This window comes from Notamacropus eugenii, chromosome 1 (genome assembly GCF_028372415.1).
Source record: "Notamacropus eugenii isolate mMacEug1 chromosome 1, mMacEug1.pri_v2, whole genome shotgun sequence".
NCBI lineage: Eukaryota > Metazoa > Chordata > Mammalia > Diprotodontia > Macropodidae > Notamacropus > Notamacropus eugenii.
The window spans coordinates 107926215-107950301 of NC_092872.1; the positions used below are offsets into that span (position 1 = coordinate 107926215).

The 24087-nt window shown below is 36.8% G+C and overlaps 1 long non-coding RNA gene across 1 annotated transcript in view; it reads left to right on the top strand.

Moving 5' to 3' along the window:
- Nucleotides 1–3423: 3423 nt before the first annotated feature.
- The window catches only part of LOC140523626 (uncharacterized), a 46747-nt gene continuing 26083 nt past the window's right edge, over nt 3424–24087 (top strand). Inside the window, exons 1-2 of the long non-coding RNA XR_011973429.1 lie at nt 3424–3729; nt 4081–4152. This is a non-coding gene — a long non-coding RNA (uncharacterized lncRNA). The remainder of the gene's footprint in view (nt 3730–4080; nt 4153–24087) is intronic.

Consider the following 24087-nt stretch of genomic DNA (forward strand, 5'->3'; position numbering starts at 1 on the left):
TTTCTTTACTGATCCTTTGTTAAATAGAAATTGTATTTTATTGTGGTCAGTAAAAGATGGAATGAATATTTCTGATTTTCTGTATTTTTGAAGTTTTTCTGTACTTTTTGTAAAATTGTCATAGGATGTTGAGGAATGTTTATACTGCTTTCTATTAAAATATTGATGTTCATAACAAAAAAAAGTAAGGAACCAAATGCCTTTTGTAAGTATGGATATGAAGAAAATTAATGACCAAAGAAGAAATAGAAAGAATTAAAGAGATAAAATGGACAATTTTAATTACATAAAATGTAAAAAGTTTTACATAAAGTAAAAACTGCTAAAATTCAAAGAAAAAGTTCACCCCCCCAAAAAAAACCCTTCATAATGAGTTTAATGGAATGAATTTATTAGTCAACACTCCAGTAGGATCAATAGGACAAAAGTTATGAACAAGCAATATTTTCCCAAATTTATTAATTTATTTGTTTTCAGTTTTCAACAATCATTTCCATGAATTCTAAATTTTCTTCCCCTCCTTTTTCCCTCCCCAAGACAACACACAGTCCCATATAGATTCTACACCTACATTCCCATTAAACACATTTTCACATTAGACATGTTGCATAGAAGAATTAAATGAATGGCAGAAACCATGAGAAAAACAAAACATTTCAAAGGAGAAAATAGTCACTTCATTCTGAGTTGTCACTCCATAATTCTTTCTCTGGATATGGATGGCATTTGGCATCATGACTCGTTTGGAAATGTTTTAGGTCTTACCGTTGTGAAAGACTAAGTCTATCAAAAGCAGTCCTCGTACTGTGGATCTTACTGTGTATAATGTCCTCCTGGCTCTGCTCACTTCATTCAGTATCAGTTCATATAAGTCTTTCCATGTTTTTCTGAAGTCTTCCTGTTCATCATTTCTTATTGCAAAATAGTATTCCATTATATTCACATGTCACAACTTGTTCAGTCATTCCCCAATTGATGTGCATCCCCTCCGTTTCCAGTTCTTGGCCACCACAAAAAGAGCTGCTTTGAATATTTTTGTACATGTGGATCCTTTTTCTCATTTTTATGATCTCTTTGGGATGTAGCCCAAAGGGTATGCACATTTTTATAGCCCTCTAAGCATAGTTCCAAATTGTTTTCCAGAATGGTTGGATAAGTTCACAGCTCCAACAACAACAACTTAGTCTTCCAACTCTCCCATATCTTCTACAGCATTTATCATTTTCTTGTTTTGTCATGTTAGCCAATCTGATAGGAGTGATGTGGTACCTCAGAGTTTTTTTGATTTGCATCTCTCTAATTAATAGCGATTTACAGCATTTTATCATATAACTTTAGATAGTTTTAATTTCTTTTTCTGAAAACTCTCTGTTCATATCCTTTGACCATTTATGAATTGGGCAATAACTTGTATTCTTGTAAATTTGACTCAGTTCTCTGTATATTTTAGAAATGAGGCCTTTATCAGTGACACAGGTTGTAAAGATTCTTTCCCAGTTTTCTGCTTTCCTCCTAATCTTGGTTGCATTGACTTTGTTTATACAAAAACTTTTCAATTTAATGTAATCAAATTATCCACTTTGAATTTCATAATGTTGTCTATCTCTTTAGTCATAAATTACTCCATTCTATATAAATCTGACATATAAACTATTTTTTGCTCCCTTAGTTTGTTTATAGTATCAGCCTTTATACCTAAATCATGTACCCATTTGGACTTTATTCTGATATGTGTGTCAGATCTATGCCCAGTTTCTACCACACTGTTTTCCAGTTTTCCCAGAAGTTTTTGCCAAACAGTGAGTTCTTATCCCAGAAGCTGGGGTATTTGGGTTTATCAAACAGTAGAATGCTATAGTCATTGACTACTGTGTCTTGTGTACCTAATCTATTCCACTGATCTACCCCTCTATTTCTTAGCCAGTAGAAATTTGCTTTGATGATTGCTGCTTTATAATGTAATTTAAGATCTGGGATGGCTAGGCCCCCTTCCCTAGCATTTCTTTTCATTAATTCCCTTGATATTCTGGACCTTTTGTTCTTCCAGATGAATTCTGATATCATTTTTCTAGCTTTATAAAATAATTTTTGGGTATTTTGATTGTATGGCACTGAATAGGTAAATTAATTTAGGTAGAATTGTCATTTTTATTGTATTAACTTGTCCTACCCATGAGCTACTGATATTTTTCCAATTATTTAAATCTGGGTTTATTTGAGCAAAAAGTGTTTTGATATTGTGTTCATATTGTCCCTAGGTTTATTTTGGCAGGGAGACTCCCAAATATTTTATAGTATCTGCAGTAACTTTAAATGAAATTTCTCTTTCTACATCTTGCTGTTCGGCTTTGTTAGTAACATATGGAAATTCAGATCCTTTATTGGGGTTTATTTTGTATCCTGCAACTTTGCTAAAGTTGTTTATTATTTCAAATAGTGTTTTACTTGATTCTCTAGGATTCTCTAAGTATATCATCGTATATTCTGCAAAGACTGATATAAACAAGTAATTTTCAAGGGAAGAAATCCAAACTAACAACAGTCATATGGAATAATTCTTTAAACCACTTTTAGTTAGAAAAATGTAAATTAAGGCTTCTCTCAAGTCCTCCCCTCAGATTGGGCCAGTTGACAAAAATGGAAAATTACAGAGGTTGGACACTTTATTGCACTATTGGTGGAGTAGTGAATTGGTCCAGATATTTTGGAAAGCAATATGCAACTATGCCTGAAAAATGTCTAAAATGTGCATACCTTTTGATCCAATGATACTACTACTAGTCCTATGATCCAAATAGATCAAATAAAAAAAGAAACAGACATACATATTTTTTCAAAAAATATTTGTAACTCTCCTTCATAGTAAAAAAAAAAAAAAACAAACCACTGGAAACAAATATGGTGCCCATTAATGAGGAATTGCTGAACAATTTATGGCCTGTCACTTACTGGGACTAAATTGCCATTGAACCATAATAAATCACTGAAGGGATAGCTTCAGAGACAGCTGAGAGGAGCTGTATGAATTGATGCAGGGTCAAATGAGTAGAAGCAGGAAGGTAATTTTTAAAAATAACCAAAAATTTACAAAGAAAAACAACTTTGAAAGATCTAAGAATTCTGATCAATGCAACGATCAACCATTATTCCAGAGAATGAGTGGTAAGACTCCCGAACTGAAAGGTGATATACTCAAGATAGGCATGTCTTTTGTGTGGTTATGCCTATTTGTTACAATTTTTTTTCATTTTTTTCACTTGGGGGTAGATTTCATTCCTTACCCTAGAACCTGGAACTGTCTTCTGTTCTTTCTGAAGTCATGTGCCACAGTGTGGCAGTTATTTTGTGAGAGTACTTGGACACTCTTTTTTCCTTCTTGTTAACTTTCTTATTTTAATCTTTATAAATAATCTAACCTTTGTTTATATGTACTGTTTTTATATCACCCTTATTTCTGAATCCTTCCTCCACTGTCTGCTCAACAAACCATCCCTTATAACAAAGACTGTGAAAAAGAAGGGGAAAGCTATTCAGCAGTATTGATCAACATGACAGTCATGATCTTGTCAACATTCTGTTAACTCCAACTGTAAATTTTCAAAATTTCAGGTCTAGTAGAAGGAATTTCAGTTAAATAACCTCTCAATTTTTATTATGTTTTTCCTACCAAAAAACTCTTCCCACTTTGTCAAATATTGTAGTTCAGGAAAATCTACATCCCAATGTCAGGTATTAGCCTCTTCCTGTGTGGCCATTTCATTTGTTTCAAAGGAAATTTGTGTGAGAAAAAACAGCTTGAGTTCTAGGACCTGAGAGAAAAATAACCTGGTATATATTGTGTGTGTGTGTGTGTGTGTGTGTGTATATATATATATATATATATATATATATATATATATATATATGTAGAAGACCTTTTGGAGAGCATCTGCAAAAGTACTAAATGAGGCAAAGATGGTTACTGGGGCCTTCTATCAATCAGTTCATTTGCATGTGATTTTTAAGGGTTTTGAAGGATATAGCTGAAAATTGCTTGAGGATTGTGGGGATAATATATGTCATTTGTTTATCTTGTCCTAGAAAATCCCTTGGAAAACTCTGGGACCTCACCCTGTTCTGACTAGCAAGTTCTAATCATCTCCTACCCCCAAGGTAAACTCCTAGAAATCTGCCATGGCCAACAGTTTTTAATTGTTGAGTTTGTTAAGTTTTATTACTTTTTGGGTATAGTTCCAAATTGTTCTCCAGATTGGATTAGTTGGATAAGTTCACAGCTGCACCAACAATGCTTTAGTGTACTGATTTTCCCACTTCTTATCCAACATTTGTCATCTTCCTTTTCCATTATATTAGCCAATGTGTTGGATGTGAGGTGGTACCTCAAAGTTGTTTTAATTTACATTTCTCTAATTTTTAGTGATTGAGAGAATTTTTAAATATGAACATACCTTTGACTTCTTTTGAAAACTGCTTGTTCATATCCTTTCATCATTTATCAGTGGAGTAATGGCTCTTATTTTTTTGGTAAATTTTCTGAGTTCTCTATATATTTAAGATATGAGACCTTTATCAAAGGAATTTACCATAAATTTTTTCCGTTTCCATTTTCTTCTAATTTTGGCTGTATTGTTTTTGTTTGTGCAAAAAACTTTAATTTATATCATCAAAATTACCCATTTTATCTCCTGTGATACTCTTCATCACTTAGTCACAAATTCTTGCCCTGTAGACCTGACAGGTAATTTATTCCATGTTTCACTAATTTGCTTATATCACTCTTAATGTCTAAATTATATACTCATTTTGAGCTTATCTTGGTACAGAGGGTGAGATATTGGTCTAGTTTCTTCCACACTACTTTCCAGTTTTCCTAGCAGTTTTTGTCAAATAGTAAATTTCGTAAGAGAGAAAGCTGCAAGTTCTTATGTGCTGAGTGAACCGACTGAGCCAGAAACTCTGTAGTTATTGAGAGTTCATTGGAGAAGAGCTCTTGTAGCTGCTAGAAGTGATTAGACCTGATTGGACTCATCTGAATTTGGTTCCCATTATAGTTTGAGAGTTGACAGAGGACAAACAAGCTCTACAACTTACCTGAGAATTGTTTTGATTATAGGAGAATTCTGTGGCTGTTGGGAGCAAATTACAGAAAGCAAAGTGCTGTTGTGTGAAAAGTTGACTGAGCTTGTTTGTATTCTTTAGTACCTCTATAGCCAGAGGGGGGGGGGAGCCCCAAACATCTTACCTGCACATCTGAGGAGCTTAGCAGTTCTCCAACTCAAAGGAATGTCTTGCTATTGACATAACTCAATGCTATCCCTGTGCCCAGTCAAGGAAGGTGACCTGAAACCTACAAACCCCAGCTTAAAGCCACTGTTTCATTGAGGATCATGCTGTTGATTTACTAAAAAAAATTTATACTCTCTGAGCATCCCAAAAGTAGTGAAAAGAAAATAGTTTTGTCCAGTGTAAGAATAGAGAGACTCAGAAGAAAAGTAGGTGATGGTTAGTAAAAGCAATTCACTAAAAGTGACCACTAATATGCAGGCCTGCAGCCCATAACCATGAGTTGCTCTGGATATATGGGTTTACTCTTTCTTTGTGCATTGTTTGGAGATTGTAACTCAGATTGCTTTCTATTGAATAAAAGTTATATCTTGATAATTGGAATGTTATTCTATAAATATTACTTATTAAAAATGTTAATGTTGAGATTAATTTCCAGTTGAGAAGACATGCAAGTGCCTTTAGTAAATCTATCATTTTTAAGAGTCAGTGCTGTAGTGATTAGGAAATTATTGTGACACTAGCTATGTAACACTGGACAAGTCACTTAAGCTCTGTTTGCTTCAAACTCTTCATTTGATGGATCTGCCCACCACAAGTCTCACCCCACTCCATTCTATCTTCCATTCAGATATCAAAGTGTTTTTCCCAAAGTGCAGGACCAGTCATACTACTGCCATACTTAACAAATTGTGGTTGTTCCCCATCACATCCAGCATGAAATGCAAAATCCTTTGTTTAGCATTCAAAGCCATCCATAATTCGACCTCTCTGCCCACAATCTTTTTAATCTTTTTATACTTTGTATTCCCACCCCACTCCCAGGTATTCTTTGAACCAGTGATAAGGGACTCCTTGCTGTCCTATAAACAAGGCATCTCATTTCTCAACTCCAGGATTTTTCTCTGACTGTTCCTCATTCCTATGATCTGCCTCTTCTTCTCTACCTCCTTCATTCACTGGCCTTCTTCAAGTCCCAGCTGAAATCCTGCCTTCTAAAGGAAGCCTTTCCCAACCCCACTTAATACTAGTGCCCTCCCTCTACTTCTTATCTCCTATCTCTCCTCTGCATAGCTTTTCTGTACTTATTTGTTTGCTTATTGTCTCCTCCACCAAATCATAATCTCCTTGAAGGCAGGGGGTGTCATTTGCTATTCTTTGTATCCTTGGGGGCTAGCATATAATAGAGTATGATGAAACATAATAAATGCTTATTGACTGACATCTTTACACTACTCTTGATCATTTTTTGCCCCATTTGCCTCAAAATCTTTTCCTTGGATCCATTTCTTTCACTCTTCTGGGTGTCATTTTCTCCCCAGGAACTCTGATTATCCTCCTGAAGCAGGATGAGGAGTGTCTATAAATCCCTACAAAGGCAAGGAAGGGCCTCATCTCCTTTTGTAGAATACCTTCTCCCTTAAGAGAATTCAGCTTTGGTACCCTCTCATTGATAAAACAAGGTTTTTCCCCTTTTCTTTCCCTATTTTTCAATCCTTAGGATTCATTCTCCTGTAGTCTCTCTTCTCTATTTTCCTTACATTTGTAGCCTTTGACTTAATTAGGATATATCACAAATTGCCTTCTATTTTTTTTTTCCTTCCCTCCACTGCTTTATGTGTTTTTCCATTCTGTAGTTAATTCACTTGTAGGCTGGGTGTTATAAATTTTTGTTTATGATTTTTGAGGCCTATTTCTTATTACTTCCATTCGACTTCTACTTTTATCCTTGACTCCTCCTGAAGGTTTTGTTCTTTTGCTGTTGATGGTTCATAACTGCATTTGTTTACCCTTTGTTTCTGCTGTCTGGGATATTTGAGATCAACTAATACCTTCACCTTTAGTTTTCTTTCTAGGAATGCTTGAAATGCCTCTTTACTGTTGAAGTCCATCTTCTTTTTATTTACAGTTAGGCTCACGTTGGCAAGTTAGGTCACCTTTGACTATATCCTGAGCTCCAGTGCTCTTTGGAACTCATTATTTTATTCCCTCATTTTCTTTTCCCACACAATTGTTAAATTTAACCACTGTGAGTCAGTTTGGAGCATAGTGTTTTTCCCTCTATGGATGATTGGTGGCTTCTTTCCATTGACAGTTTTCTATGCTGAGAAGTTCTGGGTAGTTTTTTTTTATTATTTCTTGCATTGCTGTGTTATGATTTTTGACTTGTCATTGTCTTTTGGGAGACTTTTAATCCATAAGTTGTTTCTATGAATCATGTCTTTGAGATCATTATTTTTTGCTTGAAAGAATAGGTTTTCTTCTAAGGTTATTGCTTTTTGCTTCTCTTCTTCCACATTTTTTCTTCACTTCCATGTACTTGCATTCACAATTAGTTATCTTTTTTTGTTTCTTTGGTGAAACTTGCCACCACAAATTCAAGTTTTTCTATCCTGCCAATTATTTTTGCTCTGCTTACCATAAATTCTGCTCTCACAATTTTATTTCTCTTTTAAACCAAGATGCTGTTGTTTCATACCCTCTTCAAAATACATTAGATCCTTTGCCTCATCAGCTATGGAATCATTTTACTTTTTTTGCAGTATTTATTCATAGAATTCTGAACCTTTTTATTAAAGTTAGAGGACATATTTCCTTCTATTCTTGATGTCTTCCCTGTTGCTTTCTCTTCATATGCTCAAAGTCTTTGAGTTTCCTTCCTCCTGAGATATTTTATCATTTCAATATTTTTTTCCTCTTCATTTTCCCCTATTTCTCACTTTCTGGCTCCCTCCCTTCTTTTTATAATGGTATCCTTAGGGGCTAGATATCAAAGTGCCTCAGTCTCCTCCCATTCTGGACAATTCACAGTTCACTAGTCAAAATCTGTGCCCCAAATGACTTTGGGAGCAACAGAACTAGCCTCAGCTGAATGTTGGACACTTTTCCTCAAGCTTAGTAGATTTCCACAGAGCCTTTTACCACATAAACATGTGTCCTGCCCTATTCCCTCTGTTCGTCAGTTGTTTAGCACAGTATCACTAAGTGTTGCTATGTCATTATCCTTGCTTGAGCAAATTTCTGCTGTGACACTGAAGTTAGGAAGCTGATGTTTAGAGCTGAGCTCTGTCAAGCTGAATTCTGTTGCAACACAAAACTGTTAAAGAGCTGAATAAATATCTGCCATATGAAATTTAAATTTTTATGGAATTGAAAGAATGTGAAGGGTAAGGACAAAGAGTTGAGTTCTGTTATAAACATGGACATGGATAATATCCTGTTCCTTCTGTACCTCAAAACTCATGTGGAGCTCTGCTGTGGCATAGAACATTGAAATAGAGTTTTTGCAGCATGTACTACCCCTTGAGTTTGGCTCTCCAAGGCACTAAGAGGAGGGAGAGGGGCAGATGTATGGAATTGAGCTCTATTATAAGCCTGTAAATTCACTTTTGCAGCCATGTTGCTAGAAGTGTGATGGGTAGTGAGATAGTGGGTGAACGCTAGCTAACACTAATGAACACTAGTTAGGATTTAGAGAATGTCAGTCTTCTCTGTTGTCAAATTTTTACCCTGTTTGGTTTCTTACTGTCAGGCCATGGAAACAGCTGAAATTACTTTATCTCTTCTGCATTATTCATATTTTAGAGAGATCTGGGAGACCATGAAGATCAAAGATAATGTCTAATTCTCCATCTTGTTGGTCACTTGATACCTTTCCCTCTCTGGCTGACAACATTAGGGTATATGCTTAACTATGGTATTTCTAGATTGAAAAATGCACACATTTTAGTTATTTCAGGGTATAGTTCTTGGCCAGGCCTTTGCACATTACAAAGGAGGAAGCAAGTTCAAGGAAACAGGTTGGATTTCAAGGGGGAAAGTTCCTAGACTGTGGTATGGATAGAATTTCAAAGGAGAAGTACATAGTATGTAAAGCTGATAGGATTACAAGTCATTGTGGGTTGGAAAATGTTGATGGACAGTAGCCCCAGCTACGTAAATAGCTATATAAAGATTTCTTTGTTTCATGGATAACAGAAAGTTTTGCATTTGTCAAGTGATCATACTATTTCCCTGACCACATAAAATATGTGCACTGAGGTATAGTTCCACATTCTCAGACTTGGCAGATCTCCACTCTATTGGTAACATTTACCTCCATTCAATCATTAACTCTGGAGAAAAATAGAACTAAGGAAAACTCTTGATATTCAACTCAGCTAACCTCCCCAAAACAGAACCAGAACAATCACTAGCCATATGTTTCCTTGCCCTATGTTTGACAGCTATAGTCTTACAATCTAAGTAAACTTATCATTTAACAATTCCCTTTCTTTTACTGAATCAGTCATTTATACTATCCTGATACCAGAGGTTTAGAAGAGCTGCCAGAAGCTCTCCTACAAGAATTAAAAACTGCTTTCAAGAATGGTTGAACCAATTCACAGCTCCAACAACTGGCATTTTCTGGTATGAAGTAGAACCTTATAATGTTTTTGACTTATATTTCTCTTACTGTTGATGCTTTTTACTATTATTAATTCTCTTATTATTAGAGAATGTTTCAGTATAATTGTTTATAGCTTGCCTTCATTTTGAGAACTTCCAGTTCATATCTTTTGATCATTTATCTTTTAGGGAATATGTCATTTTCATTGACCATTTATATCCTGAGAAAGTAGTGTGACATATAGCTAGAGAGTGGAAACCTGGGTTCATCCTACACATGCTATAGTCATCCCTTCCACATCATGGGGGTTAGGGGCACAGCACCCCTATAATCTGTATAAATTTTTGTCACTCCCTTTGTACCAAAGAAGAAGTCTGAATTTTTTCTTTTTCCTTTATAGGGTGTTTACAATACCTTATTATAAAATTTGGGGTAAGTATTTAGTTGTAGCCTCTGTGTCATCTCTTGGCCTTCATGTGTCATCTGCAGCTTCTTATGCCAACCTACAAAGATAGAAATCACAATGGGGAAAGGATAACTGTATACGCCAGTAATATATAACATAAAGTATAGTATGAGTATATGCATAAATCCTCTCAGTGCTATAGACAGCTCTCAGATAAGTTACAGAGATTTAATGTTGCATTAGTGTAGATAGTTTCTTAACCCCATAATTTCTTATATAAATGAAATCACAAGTCTGGTCCCTATCTCCATCTTCTAAATATACAATTTGGGTCAGAAAATTTGATATAGTTTTCCTAGTTGACTTCCCCCTCCAGTTTTAACTACAGTGATTTGTTTGCATACAAAATTTTCAGCTTTCTCTTTACACTTTGCATGGCCAAGAGTTCTCCCTCTACCTATCATTGTGAAAGGAATCTTCTCCTCTGCTCTAATCCGTTTATATTTATCTTTAATACGTAATCCATATTTCCATTTGGACTTCATTTTCAAGTTATGAGATATTGATCTAAATATTTTTCTTCTAGACAACTTTCCAGTTTTTCCACTTAGAAGTTTTTGTTGAACAGAGTCCATATGCACATGAAAGCTTCCATTTCTGATACATCAGTTTTCCTCATTTCCCAGGGGTTCTAGGACAGTGATTGGTGGGGGATGTAAAGTGTTATATCTTTCTTCTACTCCTAGATTTACATTTTAAAATCTTTGAAAATGTAATTCAAAAAAGGGGATGAACTGAAGAGGAAGGAGGGAACTACTTTCAAAGTAAAAAAGTGGATCTTCTTCACTGACATATTGGAAGATTTTTTGAGTCTTTTCTAGTATAATATGGACTTTTTGTTCTTGGTTGCTCCCTGAGAAACTTGCCTTGAGGCTTACTCCCCTACAGAAATCTTTATGACTTCACAAAGGGACTGCATGGAAAAACATAAGTCAAAGGTGCTAAAGTTTGGTCATAGCCTAAAATTCTAATTTAATTCTTAACCACCATAAGGTAGTGTTCAAATCCTAAAGCATACTATGGAGAAAAGTTAGGAACTAGATTTGTGATTTAATTGCTATAGGAAACTTATGGGTGAGGAAGTACCCTCCTCCAATGGAAGTTAACATCTTTTCTGTCACTTATTGGAGAGTTGTCTAAGGTTCTTAAAGGTTATGTGATTTGTCCAGTTTCATACAGCCAATATGACAGAGGCACGGCTTGAAACCAGTTTCTCCTGGCTCTGAGACCAGCTTTCTATGTGTAATAGGTTTAATAAACAGGTTAACTTTCACTCAGTGTTTTTGCTCAGTAATTCATATACTAGGGTATTTGGATCCAGGAGATGGACAATCATGTAATTACAAGGGACCCTTAAATAGTGACCATATAGAAGACAGGAGCAGTGAGCAAGCTCAGGAATAGAAGGAAAATATTGAAGGCAGAAAGGAAATCCTGAGCCTAGGCTTGCCATGAGTTGTTAGCTGGTAGTGACAGTGGGTCTAGGTGATGGACCAATGGAGGAACCTCACTGCTCCAAGATGGGGATAGAAGTATTTCTAAAACAGAGAATGCAGTTACTTGATAGGGGATTTTGGCCTACAAAGCAAATACTTTTCACAATTGTGAGAAGAATTGTCACTGGGGATGCCATAGAGGTATAGCAAAAACTTTTCCTTGGTTATATGTATGGGTGTGTTTATCTAGAGCTAGTAACTAGGGTATATTGCTTAGACACTAGTCACAACTGGTTCTGAGATGTCAAAGAATTCCATTATACTTAGCTTAACAGTGAAGGGGGGCTATGCCACTCTTACAGAAAACTGTGGTTAGAGTGAAGGGAAAATTCTCGGTAGAAGGCAGGTCTGGCAAGAAACCATTCTATTGATGTAGAAAACAAGGGTCACTGAAGGCACAGGATTTCGAAGGGATGCTCAGAATAGAACTTGCATGCTTACCAAGGAAAATTTCTATTTAGGAAATTTAGATGATGAAGTTCCTATTCCATGCCCTGAACATTCACCTCCATGCTAATGTGGTTTAACATCCTTAACCTGTACTTTTCATCTGTAATCTGTACTCTTTAAACTATAACAGTTTATGGAGCACAGGCGCTGTTGCAACTAGAATATGGGTCACCGAACAGTTTCAAATACACAAGGGCAAATTTTCAATCCTCTACCAAATAAACTGACCTTACGTCACAGTAACTCAGAGAGAAGGAAAGCCATCATTCTTTGCTATGAGGCTGACAGTTCAAGGGAAGCTGTTGACAATGATGAGAAATAGCCTTAGACAGACAGGGCTTTTAAATTTAAGATTTTGATTCAGGCAGAGAAAGCACAGAAAGAAAGGAAGGTACAGTGGCCAAAAGTCTGTCACTCCAGCATAAACATGACGTGACAGAAAATCACTAATTATCCTTCAGGAAAAGGGCAAGAAGAGGAATGGGGAAAGAATGCTGGACATAGGAACATTCAGATGTATAGGATAGGTTTTTAATTGCATAAATCATCTGACACTAGTGAAAAGTAACCAATCAACAAAAAATGACTGTAAAAACATTGATAACTACATAACATACCAATTAATGGAGAAAGAATGTTCCTCCTTTCCTGGAGTAAGTCAGTTCATTCTAGGTGTATAAAATAGGTCAAGTGACAGACCCTTTTCCCAGGCAAATGATTATGGGGGAAAGGATGCTGTCTGCACCATCAGGAAAACAATAAGAATCATGCCTGGTGGTAATGGTAAAGCAGAAAGTAGCTGGCTAATTTGGCCCAGAAGACAGAGCCACCCCAGCTAGGCTATATTCAGTATGTGTGGCAGCATATAGAGACAGGATTATTGGATTTATTTTAGAAGAAAGGAAAGTGATTACTGGGCAAGTATATGCCATTAGACTAGCTAATCTCTGTATCTTTAAGTGTTTTGGATTACCCATAAGACCGGGGTTATATCTACGTAAGCATTCAGGGAATTGAAAAGGAATTTCATGGTCTAAATTTCTTCAGTAGGAGTTTCACTCAAGAGGCATATTTTGCATGTTTTCTCTGGTCTCTTCCTGGCAGGGAAGGATTCAGGATATAGTGTGGAGTTCTCTAAGTATTGTCCCATGTGGCAATATTGGAACCATTGCTATGTATTGAGGGATCAGGATTTTTTAAGAGCTGAATCTATGTTGAGATTTTTCAGAAATAGTTTTGAATTTTTGTTCTGTCTATCACACTGAAGATGTTTGGGTTTTGTTTTGTGATTTCTTGGTTTCTCATAAAGTCATTAGCCTCCATCTGTGCCATTCTAATTTTGAAAGAACTATTTTCTTCAGTGAGCTTTTGAACCTCCTTTTCCATTTGGCTAATTCTGCTTTTGAAAGCATTCTTCTCCTCATTGGCTTTTTGAACCTCTTTTGCCAATTGAGTTAGCCTATTTTTCAAGGTGTTATTTTCTTCAGCATTTTTTTGGGTCTCCTTTAGCAGGGTGTTTACTTGTTTTTCATGCTTTGCTTGCATGTCACTCATTTCTCTTCCCAGTTTTTCCTTCACCTCTCTAACTTGATTTTCAAAATCCTTTTTGAGCTCTTCCATGGCCTGAGCCCATTGGGTGGGCTGGGATACAGAAGCCTTGACTTCTGCGTTTTTCCCTGATGGTAAGCATTGTTCTTCCTCATCAGAAAGGAAGGGAGAAAATGCCTGTTCACCAAGAAAGTAACCTTCTATAGTCTTATTTTTTTTCCCTTTTCTGGGCATTTTCCCAGCCAGTGACTTGACTTCTGAGTTTTCTTTCCACCCCCACTTCCCCTCCAGATCTGCCCAGCCAGCACTTGGGGTCTGAGATTCAAATGCTGCTTCCCAGCCTGAGGGCTTTGGGCGGGGGTGGGGCTGCTATTCAGTGTTAGATTAAGTTCAGGTGCTCAGGTTGGGGCAGGGCCACCACATGGGACTCAGTTCCCTCAGGGGGTTTATGGGGAGACCTTCAACAATGGATCCGGGCTCCTGCCTGCTTGAGGAGCCCCAGTCTGCTGCCACCTCCGCTGCTGCCTCCTGAGGGGGCCTGAGTTATGAGGACACCCCACTCCCCTCTCTACCAGCCAAAGAGACCCTCTCACCAACCCTTGTCACCTGTGGGTAGAGGGACCTGCGTGGCCGCTGGAGATTCTGTCCCTGAAGCCTGCTCAGATCTGCTCCTCTTGGTGCCATGCGGCCAAGGTAGGGCTGGGCTCTGCTCCAGGTCTGGTGCACAACGGACCTTTCACATCAGGTTTTAGGTCTCTCTGGAACAGAAATCTCCTCTGCTCCATTGTTCTGTGGCTCCTGCTGCTCCAGAATTTGTTGGGAGTTCTTCTTTACAGATATTTTATGGGCTGTGGGTTCGGAGCTAGCATATGTGTGTTTTTCTACTCCGCCATCTTGGCTCCTCCCCCATGAAGACATGTTTGGGAAAACAAGTGTAATGCAAAAGGAGATATTCATACATAGATACATATGCAAAGTTATAAAGAGACTCACAAAGAAAATATTCGAGGGAGAGATAAAAGAAAGAAAGGAGAAAGAGAAAAAAATAGCTTCACAGTATAAAATTCCATCTTGTTACTTTTTAAGATTATAAATAAAGACCCTCAAAGTCATGTTGTCTTTTTTATTTTTGAACTTTAGATATAGGCCTAAATGAAATTAAAGTGAAGGTCAAGCCTGACCCAAAGGCCAGATATTCATTACTCCTATTTTGAATGTATCTAAAATTGTTGCAGATCTGTCTCAGAGGCTTGAGAAAGCAAAGTTAAATACATCATGCAAGACTGAAATATAAAATATCCTATGCTAATTTAATCTTTAATATTTTTTGAGTACACAAGCACCTGAAACTATGAAAGGCACTACATAAATTTTCCTATATTGATAAACAGCAGGCAGCTCTACATTTTATTTGTTGGTTGGTTTGGAGTTTTTTCCCCCAATCATCTAATAACTTTATTTGAAGAGTGTTTTCACAGTTGATAATATATTTATCTTAGAAAGTATATCTTTCTCTTTTTTTTGCTTAACTATGTTTTTAATTTATTATTTATGGTTTTCAAATTTTTATTTATTTATTTGAAACATTCCTTTTCAAATTTTGAATTCCAAATTCTTTTCCTCCCTCCCACCATTCCCCCACTCACAGTTAAGGCAAGCAATATAATATCAATTATATATATGAAATCATGCAAAACATACTTCTAAAAAAGCCATACCTCAACAAAAGGCAAGAAGGGCAAAGAAAATGAGAAAATTATACTTCAGTTTGCACTTAGAGTTCATTAGTTCCGTATCTGCTGATGGATAGTATTTTTTTTTTTATCATAAGCCCTTTGGAATTATCTTGGATCATTGTACTGATCAGAGTAGCCAGGTCTGTCACAATTGATCATCACTGAAACATTGTCATTACTGTTCAGTCTCCTGGTTCTCCTCACTTCACTTTGCGTCAATTCATATACGTCTTGCCATGTTTTCCTGAAACCAACTTATTTGTCATTTCTTAAAGCACAATGATATTTCATTGCAACCATATACCACAACTTATTCAGCCAATCCTAAATTGATCAGCATCCCCTTAATTACCAGCACAAAAAAAAGGTGCTATAAATATTTTTGTACATATATGTCTTTTTCATTTTTCTTTAATTTCTTTTGGATTCAGATGTAGTAATGGTATTGCTGGACCAAAGGGTATGCAGTTTTATAGTCCTTTGAGCATAGTTGCCTTCTGTCCTTTAATATAGAAGCTGCTAAATCTTATGTGATCCTGACTGTGGCTTTATGGTATTTCATTTTTTTTCATTCTGACTGTTTGCTACTGCATTTTCTCCTTCACCTGGGATTTGGCTATAATATTCCTGGGAGTTTTCACTTTAAGATTCATTTCAGGAGTTGATCAGTGGATTTTTCCACCATTTTACCCTCCAGTTCTTGAATATTCAGTCAGTGTTTCTTGATAACTTTTTGAAATATGATGTCTAAGATCTTTTTTTGATGATGGCTTTCAAATAGTCCAATATTTCTCAGATTATCTCTCCTCAATCTATTTTCTAGATGAGTTATTTTTCCAATGGGATATTACACATTTTTTCTATCTTTTCATTCTTTTGATTTTGTTTGTTTCTTGATGTTTCTGGGAGTCATGGGCTTCCACTTGCTCAAGTCTAATTTTTAAGGAATTATTTTCTTCAGTGAGTTTTTATACTTCCTTTTCCATTTGTCCAATTTTATTTCTTGACTATGTAATTTATTTTTCAGTTCTCAACATTCACTTCCACAAGAATTTGAATTCAAAATTTTCTCCCCATCTCTCCCCACACCCCACCACAGGACAGTATGCACCCCATCCACCCCTTCCTCCAGTCTGTCCTCCCTTCTATTATATCCCTCCTTTCTTCCATCTCTCTCCCCTCTATTTTCCTGTAGGGCAAAATAGATTTCTATACCCCATTGCCTGTATATCTTACTTTTCAGCATCATGCTAAAGCAATTTTTAACATTCATCATTAAGCTTTGAGTTCCATATTCTCTCCCTTCCTCCCTCCCCCCCCACCCTCATTGAGAAAACATGCAATTCTGTATAGGTCATACATGTGTAGCAATGCAAAACACTTCCATAATAGCTATGTTGTGAAAAGCTAATCACATTTCCCTCTGTCCTATCCTGCCCTCCATTTATTCAATTCTCTCCCTTGACCTGTCCTCCCACAATAATATTTGCTTCTGATCATCCCTTTCCCCAATTTGCTGTCCTTTCTATTATCTTCCCTCTCCTATTCCCTTCTTTCTTGCCTTCCTGCAGGCTAAAATAGACTTCTATATCCAATTGATTGTGTGTTATTCCCTCCTTAAGCCATATACCATGAGAGTAAGGTTCACTTATTTCCTTTTATCTCCATCCTCTTCCCTTCTATTGTAAAAGCTCTTTCTTGGCTCTTTCATGTGAGATGATTTGCTTCATTCTACCTCTCCCTTTCTCTTACTCCTAGGGCAGCTAGATGGTGCAGTGGATAGAGTACCAGTGCAGGAGTCATGAGGACCTGAGTTCAAATCTCACCTCAGACACTTGACACTCACTGGCTGTGTGACCTTGGGCAAGTCACTTAACCCCAATTGCCTCATCCTGGGTCATCCCCAGTCATCCTGATGAATATCTGGTCTGGGATTCAGATGGCTATGGAGGAGAAATGAGGCTGGTGACCTGCACAGCCCTCCCTCACTCAAAACAAAGTCAAATACAAAGTCATATCATATTTCTCTGATGGTATGGTCTTCTTTGGCAATGAAGGATGAACACACACACTCTTACTCCTACTACATTCCATTTGACGGTAAATTCTATTTTTTAGGTATTCTCCCTTTATATTCAGCTCATCCTGTGCCCTCAGCCTATGTGTATAGATGATAAACAGATAGATATAGATATAGATATTTATCTATATCTGTCTATACATACATACACTTTACATTTACATACACATATACGTACACCATGTACCCATGTGCATATACATGCCTACACATATATACATACCCATACACACCTACATATATATATTTCCTATAACTATCCTAATACAGAAAAAGGTCTCATGAATTACAAATTATACCTTTCTATGTAAGGATGTAAACAGTTCAGCTTTAATGAATTCCTTAAGGCTTCTCTTTCCTGTTTATATTTTTGTGTTTCTCTTGATTCTTATATTTTAAAGTCAAATATTCTATTCAGGTCTGGTCTTTTCAACAAGAATGCTTGGAAGTCCTCTATTTAATTGAAATTCAATTTTTTTCCCTAAGTATTATATTCAATTTTGCTAGATAGGTGATTCTTGATTTTAATCCTATCTCCTTTGACCTCTGGAATATCATATTCCAAGCTTTTTGATCCCTTAGCATAGACGCTGCTAAATCCTGTGTTATTCTTATTGTATTTCCACAATACTTGAATTATTTCTTTCTGGCTGCTTGTAATATTTTCTCTTTGATCTGAGAACTCTGGAATTTGACTACAAGATTCCTAGGATTTTTCCTTTTGGAATCTCTTTCAGGAGGTGATCAGTGAATTCTTTCCATTTCTATTTTACCCTCTGGTTCTAGAATATCAGGGCAGTTTTCCCTGATAATTTCTTGGAAGGTGATGTTGTTTTGCCAATTCAATATTCATATCACCCATGGCAGCCATGAATATCATGGCACAATTCAGAATCTCGAAAAACTACAGACTCTCCACATGGAAGGCAGAACAAAAACATTTATTCAGACCCAAATCCATCACAGCAACAAAAATCTATACAAAATAACAATGCAGAGGGCAATACCATCCCCAAGCCTTCCCCCTGCTGGGCTACCCACAAACCAGGTCTGTTACACTCATCACAAGCAGGCTCTCTTAAACAAAATCACAATCACAAAATCACTTACCCTAAACAGGAGCCTAATTCCTTCCAAGCTCTGACTGCTCTCAAGACTAACTTCCTTTCAGCTCTGCTCTAGCTCTGACTCTTCCTGCTTCACTCATTCTGCAAACTCCTCCCATCACATGCTCCATGTGACTTAATGGGCCTATTAATGAATAGGAAAATTTTCCAATTCAAATTACCATTACAGATGTCTGGACTCTTTTCTTGATCATGGTTTTCAGGAAGACCAATAATTTTTAAATTATCTCTCCTAGATCTGTTTTCCAGGTCAGTTGTTTTTCCGATGAGATATTTCACATTATCTTCTATTTTTCAATTCTTTTGATTTTATTTTATTAATTTTTGGTTTTTCATAAAGTCATTAGCTTCCATGTGCTCCATTCTAATTTTTAAAAAACTATTTTCTTCAGTGAGCTTTTGAACTTCCTTTTCCATTTGGTCCATTCTGCTTTTTAAAGCATTTTTCTCCTCATTGGCTTTTTGGACCTCTTTTGTCATTTGGGCTAGTCTGTTTTTAAAGATGTTATTTTCTTCAGCATTTTTTGGGGAATCCCCTTTAGCAAGCTGCTGACTCACTTTTGGTGATTTTTTTTTGCATTGCTCTCATTTCTCTTGCCAATTTTTCCTCTACCTCTCTTACTTGATTTTCAAAACACTTTTTGAGCTCCTCCATGGCCTGATACCATTGCATTATTCTTTTGGAGGCTTTGGATGCAGAAGCTTTGAACTTACTGTCTTCCTGTGGTTGTATGCTTTGATCTTCCTCATTCAAAAGGATGGAAGAAAATATTTTTTTGCCAGAAAGTAACCTTCCATAGTCTTATTTTTCCTCCTTTTTGTGCATTTTCCCAGCCAGTTACTTGACTTTTAAGTCTTTTGTCAAGTGGAGGGTATACTACCCTAGGTTTTAGAGGTTTTGTGCAGCTATTCTCTGAGATATCTCTAGAGACCTGTAAGCTCTCAGTTCCTCCATGGTGGCACAATCAAGGGAAAAGTGTTTACTCCTCTCCTGGCCTGCACTCTGGGCTGTGTAAAGCCAAAAGCACTCTTTTCTGCCCTGGAATTGCGCAGGATTCCCTCTCCACAGCCACCACCATCTCTCCACATCAACATTCTTCCTCACCCTAGGACCGCCACACAGGACTGAGACTCAGATCAGCAACTTATTTCCCCCAGGCAGTGGCTACAGCTGCCTTAGGGCCAGGGCTAGGGCCTGACCACACTCCCCTTCATCCCAGGTGACAGAGCTTTCTTACTGACCTTCGAAGCAGTCTGGCATTTATGGGTTGAGAAATCTGGGAATCTCAGGAGGGGCTGTGATCCCGTGCCCTGAAGCCTGCTCCAGTCCTGTCCTTACCTTCATAGCCCAAACTGGGCTGCTCTCTGCTCTGAACCTGTTGTGACAGACCTTTCTTGCAGGCCTTCCAGACTGTCTTGGGTTGAAAATCTCTTTCACTCTGTCATTTTCTGACTTTTGCTGCTCTAGAATTTGTTTAGAGTCAGTTTTTGCACATATTTTATGGGCTATGGGGGGAGAGCTAGAGCAGGTCCATCCATCTACTCTGCCATTTTGAATACATCATGTTCAATTTTATTTCTTAAGTAATTCTTCTTTCCAGTGAATTTTTGTATATTGTTTTCAATTCTTTTTTTTTAAGTTCTCTTCTCTTCTTATGCCTCTCTGTTTGACCTGTTCTGTTTTTTAAGGTGTTATTTTCTTCAGTATATTTTTTTGCCTCTTTCTAAGCTGTTAGACTCTTTTTTCATGGTTTTCCTGCATCTCTTTCATTTCTTTCTCAATTTTTCCTCTGTCCTACTTACTGATTTTTAAAATCCATTTTGAACTGTTCCAGGAATTCATTTTGGGACTCAAGTCCCACCCTAAGATATTGTTTTATGTGCTTATTTTGTGTGATCCCCATTATATTGTTGTAATGTTCTGCTGACACCAGTTGCCTAAGATATTGTTTTGTAAGCTTATTTTCTATTATCCCTGTTACAATTCTGTTGATACTGGATGCCCCACCAACTTATGCAATGAACATGAAAGATCTTGAGAACAAATGTATTGGTAATTTAAATGGTAAGATCTTTCTCATTCAATAATAGGCCCATGTGACCTGCTTAAATCACATGGAAGCCTAAGTTACATGTGGTGGGAGGAGGTTGCTGAAGGGGTGGATAGGAAGAAAGAGTGGAGAAGAACTGGGAGGAAATTGGTGAGAGCAGTTAGGGGTGGAGGAGAGAGGACACAGGCTGGCACAGCTAGTCCTGTGAGTGTTTGTTTGTGGGAAGGCCCCAGAAAGGTGGGAAAGGTTGGGAAGGCTTGGGAATGGTTTTGTCCTCTGCAGTGATGATGTGTATTGACTGCTTGATTGGCATTCTGGTGTTGGGATTTGGCTTTCTGGTTTCTGAATAAACAATAAAATGGATAGTCTGTTATACTTTTTGATTCAGAACTATGCCAGAATATTCATAGTCTGTGAATATTGGAGCTGTGAATATTGCCTTGGTGATACATATATATGAGATCAGTATAAATAAAAGGGAGAATAGCAGCCATGTTAGCTGTTGGAAGGGATTTAGTATTCTAATGCTACAAGTGCCACTTGCCGTTTTTCATCATCTACCATGCACCCAAAGAATACAATGTATTCATTTAAGGTATTCATATATGGTGAATTGAAGCATTTACATATTATTTTTTTTATTGACTCAATTGACAGTGACTGCTAGCCATCTGGACAAATATGGCTGTGAATCAATGTGCAATATAGATAATCTGAAGACGATAAAAAAAAAATGTATAGACTCCTGATAGCATACCAAATTCCTTACCAAATCAAAATCTGAACTTCCTGGATCAAGCAAAACAGAGCACGTGGCTAAAAAGCTGTATACGGAAAAAAAATCACATAATAGGTATTCAATAAGTATATGGCCACTATTTCATATATCTGTTTGTGAATGACTTACACTGATCTCAGCAGTGAAGTTCTCTGCTAATCCTTTTTGCTATACTGCAACGAAAGCATTGGATTTGGAGCTGGAGGATTCGAGTTTATCTATTGTTTGAATTCTGTCCCTGCCTCTTACTATCTACATAACCCTGAACAAGTCTTAGCTTCCACATCCACATGATGAGTGGGATGGACTAGATATTCACTAAGGTTCCTCCCAGGTCTAAGTCCTGTGATTTGGGAACATTCTAGGGATAATAATGGAGAGATACGGTAGCAAATCTCTCTGTACTTAGTACTGAATAAACAGAAATTAGATTAGAAGTTTAGAACTTGTGAGTATGACTTTTTTAAAGGATTTTTTTGAGGATATCTGTGTATATGTCTGTCTCTTCCATACAAAACTTTAAGCTCTTTGAGAGCAGGAAACATGTCTTCTACTTCTTTTTAATGTTAGACAAAGCACTGTATGGTACTTCATACATAGCTGAGTCAAATAAAGTTTTGAAGGAATACTTTGCTATCATGGCATCTGTTCAGTTTATTCTGAACCATTGACAGCTCTCTAAATGTACTGGTAAATAATTAATACTTTTTCTAGATAGTGGATTCTAGATTATGCTGCCTTTCTTTCTGCAGAGAAGTGATGGACTATGGGCATATGTTCTATATTTTTTCCACCTTGGTTTCTGTATTGTATGGTTTTGCTTTACTGTTCTGTTGTGGTAGTTGTGGTTGTTAATATGAAGACAGAAGAGGCAGCATGCATAGATATCTAGCCTTGGAGTCAAAAAACATTTGGGTTCAAGGCCTGCCCTTATCACAGTCAACTTAATTCAACAAGTATTTGTTAAGTGCCCACTATAAGCCAGTCAATATGCTAGCTTCCTGACTGTAGGCAAATCACTTAATCTTTCAATGTCCCTAGCAAGTCTCCAAGTCTATAAGTAATAGATGAATTGCTGGTTTGCATTGCTGAAAGGAGTTTCCACACTGGAAGTTCACAACACCAATAAAATCGCATCTGTCCCTGCTTTCCCAAAGAGAGTGTATTATAGATATAGATTATTGAGTAGTGATTGTAGCATTAAAAAAAAAACAGCAGTGCATAAAGCATTTTAAAATAAAAGACTCTAACAACCTGATTAAGAGCTGAGTTCTGAGCACAAGAAGTTTTGTTATGGACTTTATTAATACTAGTACCTTCCCTCTCTTATCTCCAGGTTATGTTAGATATATCTTGCTTATACATAATTATTTTCATGCTGTCTTCCCTATTAGATTTATAAGGTCTTTGAGAGCAAAGATTATTTTTTGCTTTTTTTTAATATCCTCAGTACTTTCATATTGCAAAGACTTAATAAATACGTTTTGACTGACTGATAGGTTATAAAAGGCAAAATACAGTAAAAATGCTAAATTGGTATGGTTGTCACTGCTACTATAAAAAAAAATTAACAATCCTTAAATAATCTGAGGTGGCATCTGATCTGCTAGATCTGCAATACTTGAACACAGCATTATACCAATTACGCACATTTTATATCTTTACTCTTTTGTTGAACTTTTAGAGTTATAGCAGGGATCAACTTTGGAGATTCAGAAAATGCACTAGGTACAAATTTACAACCACTCCTTAGGTGACTTTACTTTTTTTTTTTTTTATCAAGAAATTCAGTTTTAAAACTAGTTTTCCAGAGGTTAAGGGGACCAGGATGAATATAAGATTGTTTTAGTGGTAGGAGGTCAGCTTCAGGAATCTCCATGTTTTATTGGCATGAGATGATCAATACAGAGCAAGATGGACCTTCCTTTGAAAATCATTAGTATTAGTCAACCATTCTTCAAGAAAGAACAAAAATAAACAAAAAAACCCAAAACAAAACAACTGCGACAAAAAGTCATTAAGCCTTCATTGGTCCAGCACAATTTAAGAAGCTGCTCCTCTTAATCAACTGTTAGGAAGCTCCTATCCATATGTGAAGGCATTTAAGGATTTGATAAATAGGTCACATTCCCACATGACACAATTTCTTTTACCTGCTGCTAGAAAGCTATGTCACAAATGTGAATTTCATTTTGAACAACATAGGGGTGATATAGAAGAGATGACATAGCCTTTTCTCTTTTGCACTTGGATTTAAATACTGCCTCAAAGCTGCAGGGAAGGAACTGAGATTTGAATTTTCTCCTTGCTTGGTCTAAACATTTCAATCCTGGATGCTGGTACACTGCATCATCTTGCAGTAGCTTAAGGAATTCAAACAGCTGCCAAGTTTCTGTACTGGCAGTTCCAAGGCTTGCTTCCTTTTATTTATTTGGTTGGTTGGTTCTGTGTTGTTGGAGTTTTTTTGCCATGGGTCACAATGACACCAGTTTGAGTGTTTATTGAGTAATTATGTTATTCAGGTTTTCAGGAAGAACACCACGATTGATGACTATTCTGTCACCTCATTCGTTTTATTCTTAAGAAATCATAGAACTGGTTAGAAATCATAGAACACATGCCAGTTGGCAGACCATGCTGGAAGTTTACCTCCTCCTGAGACAGCCATTCTCCGGTCATGAC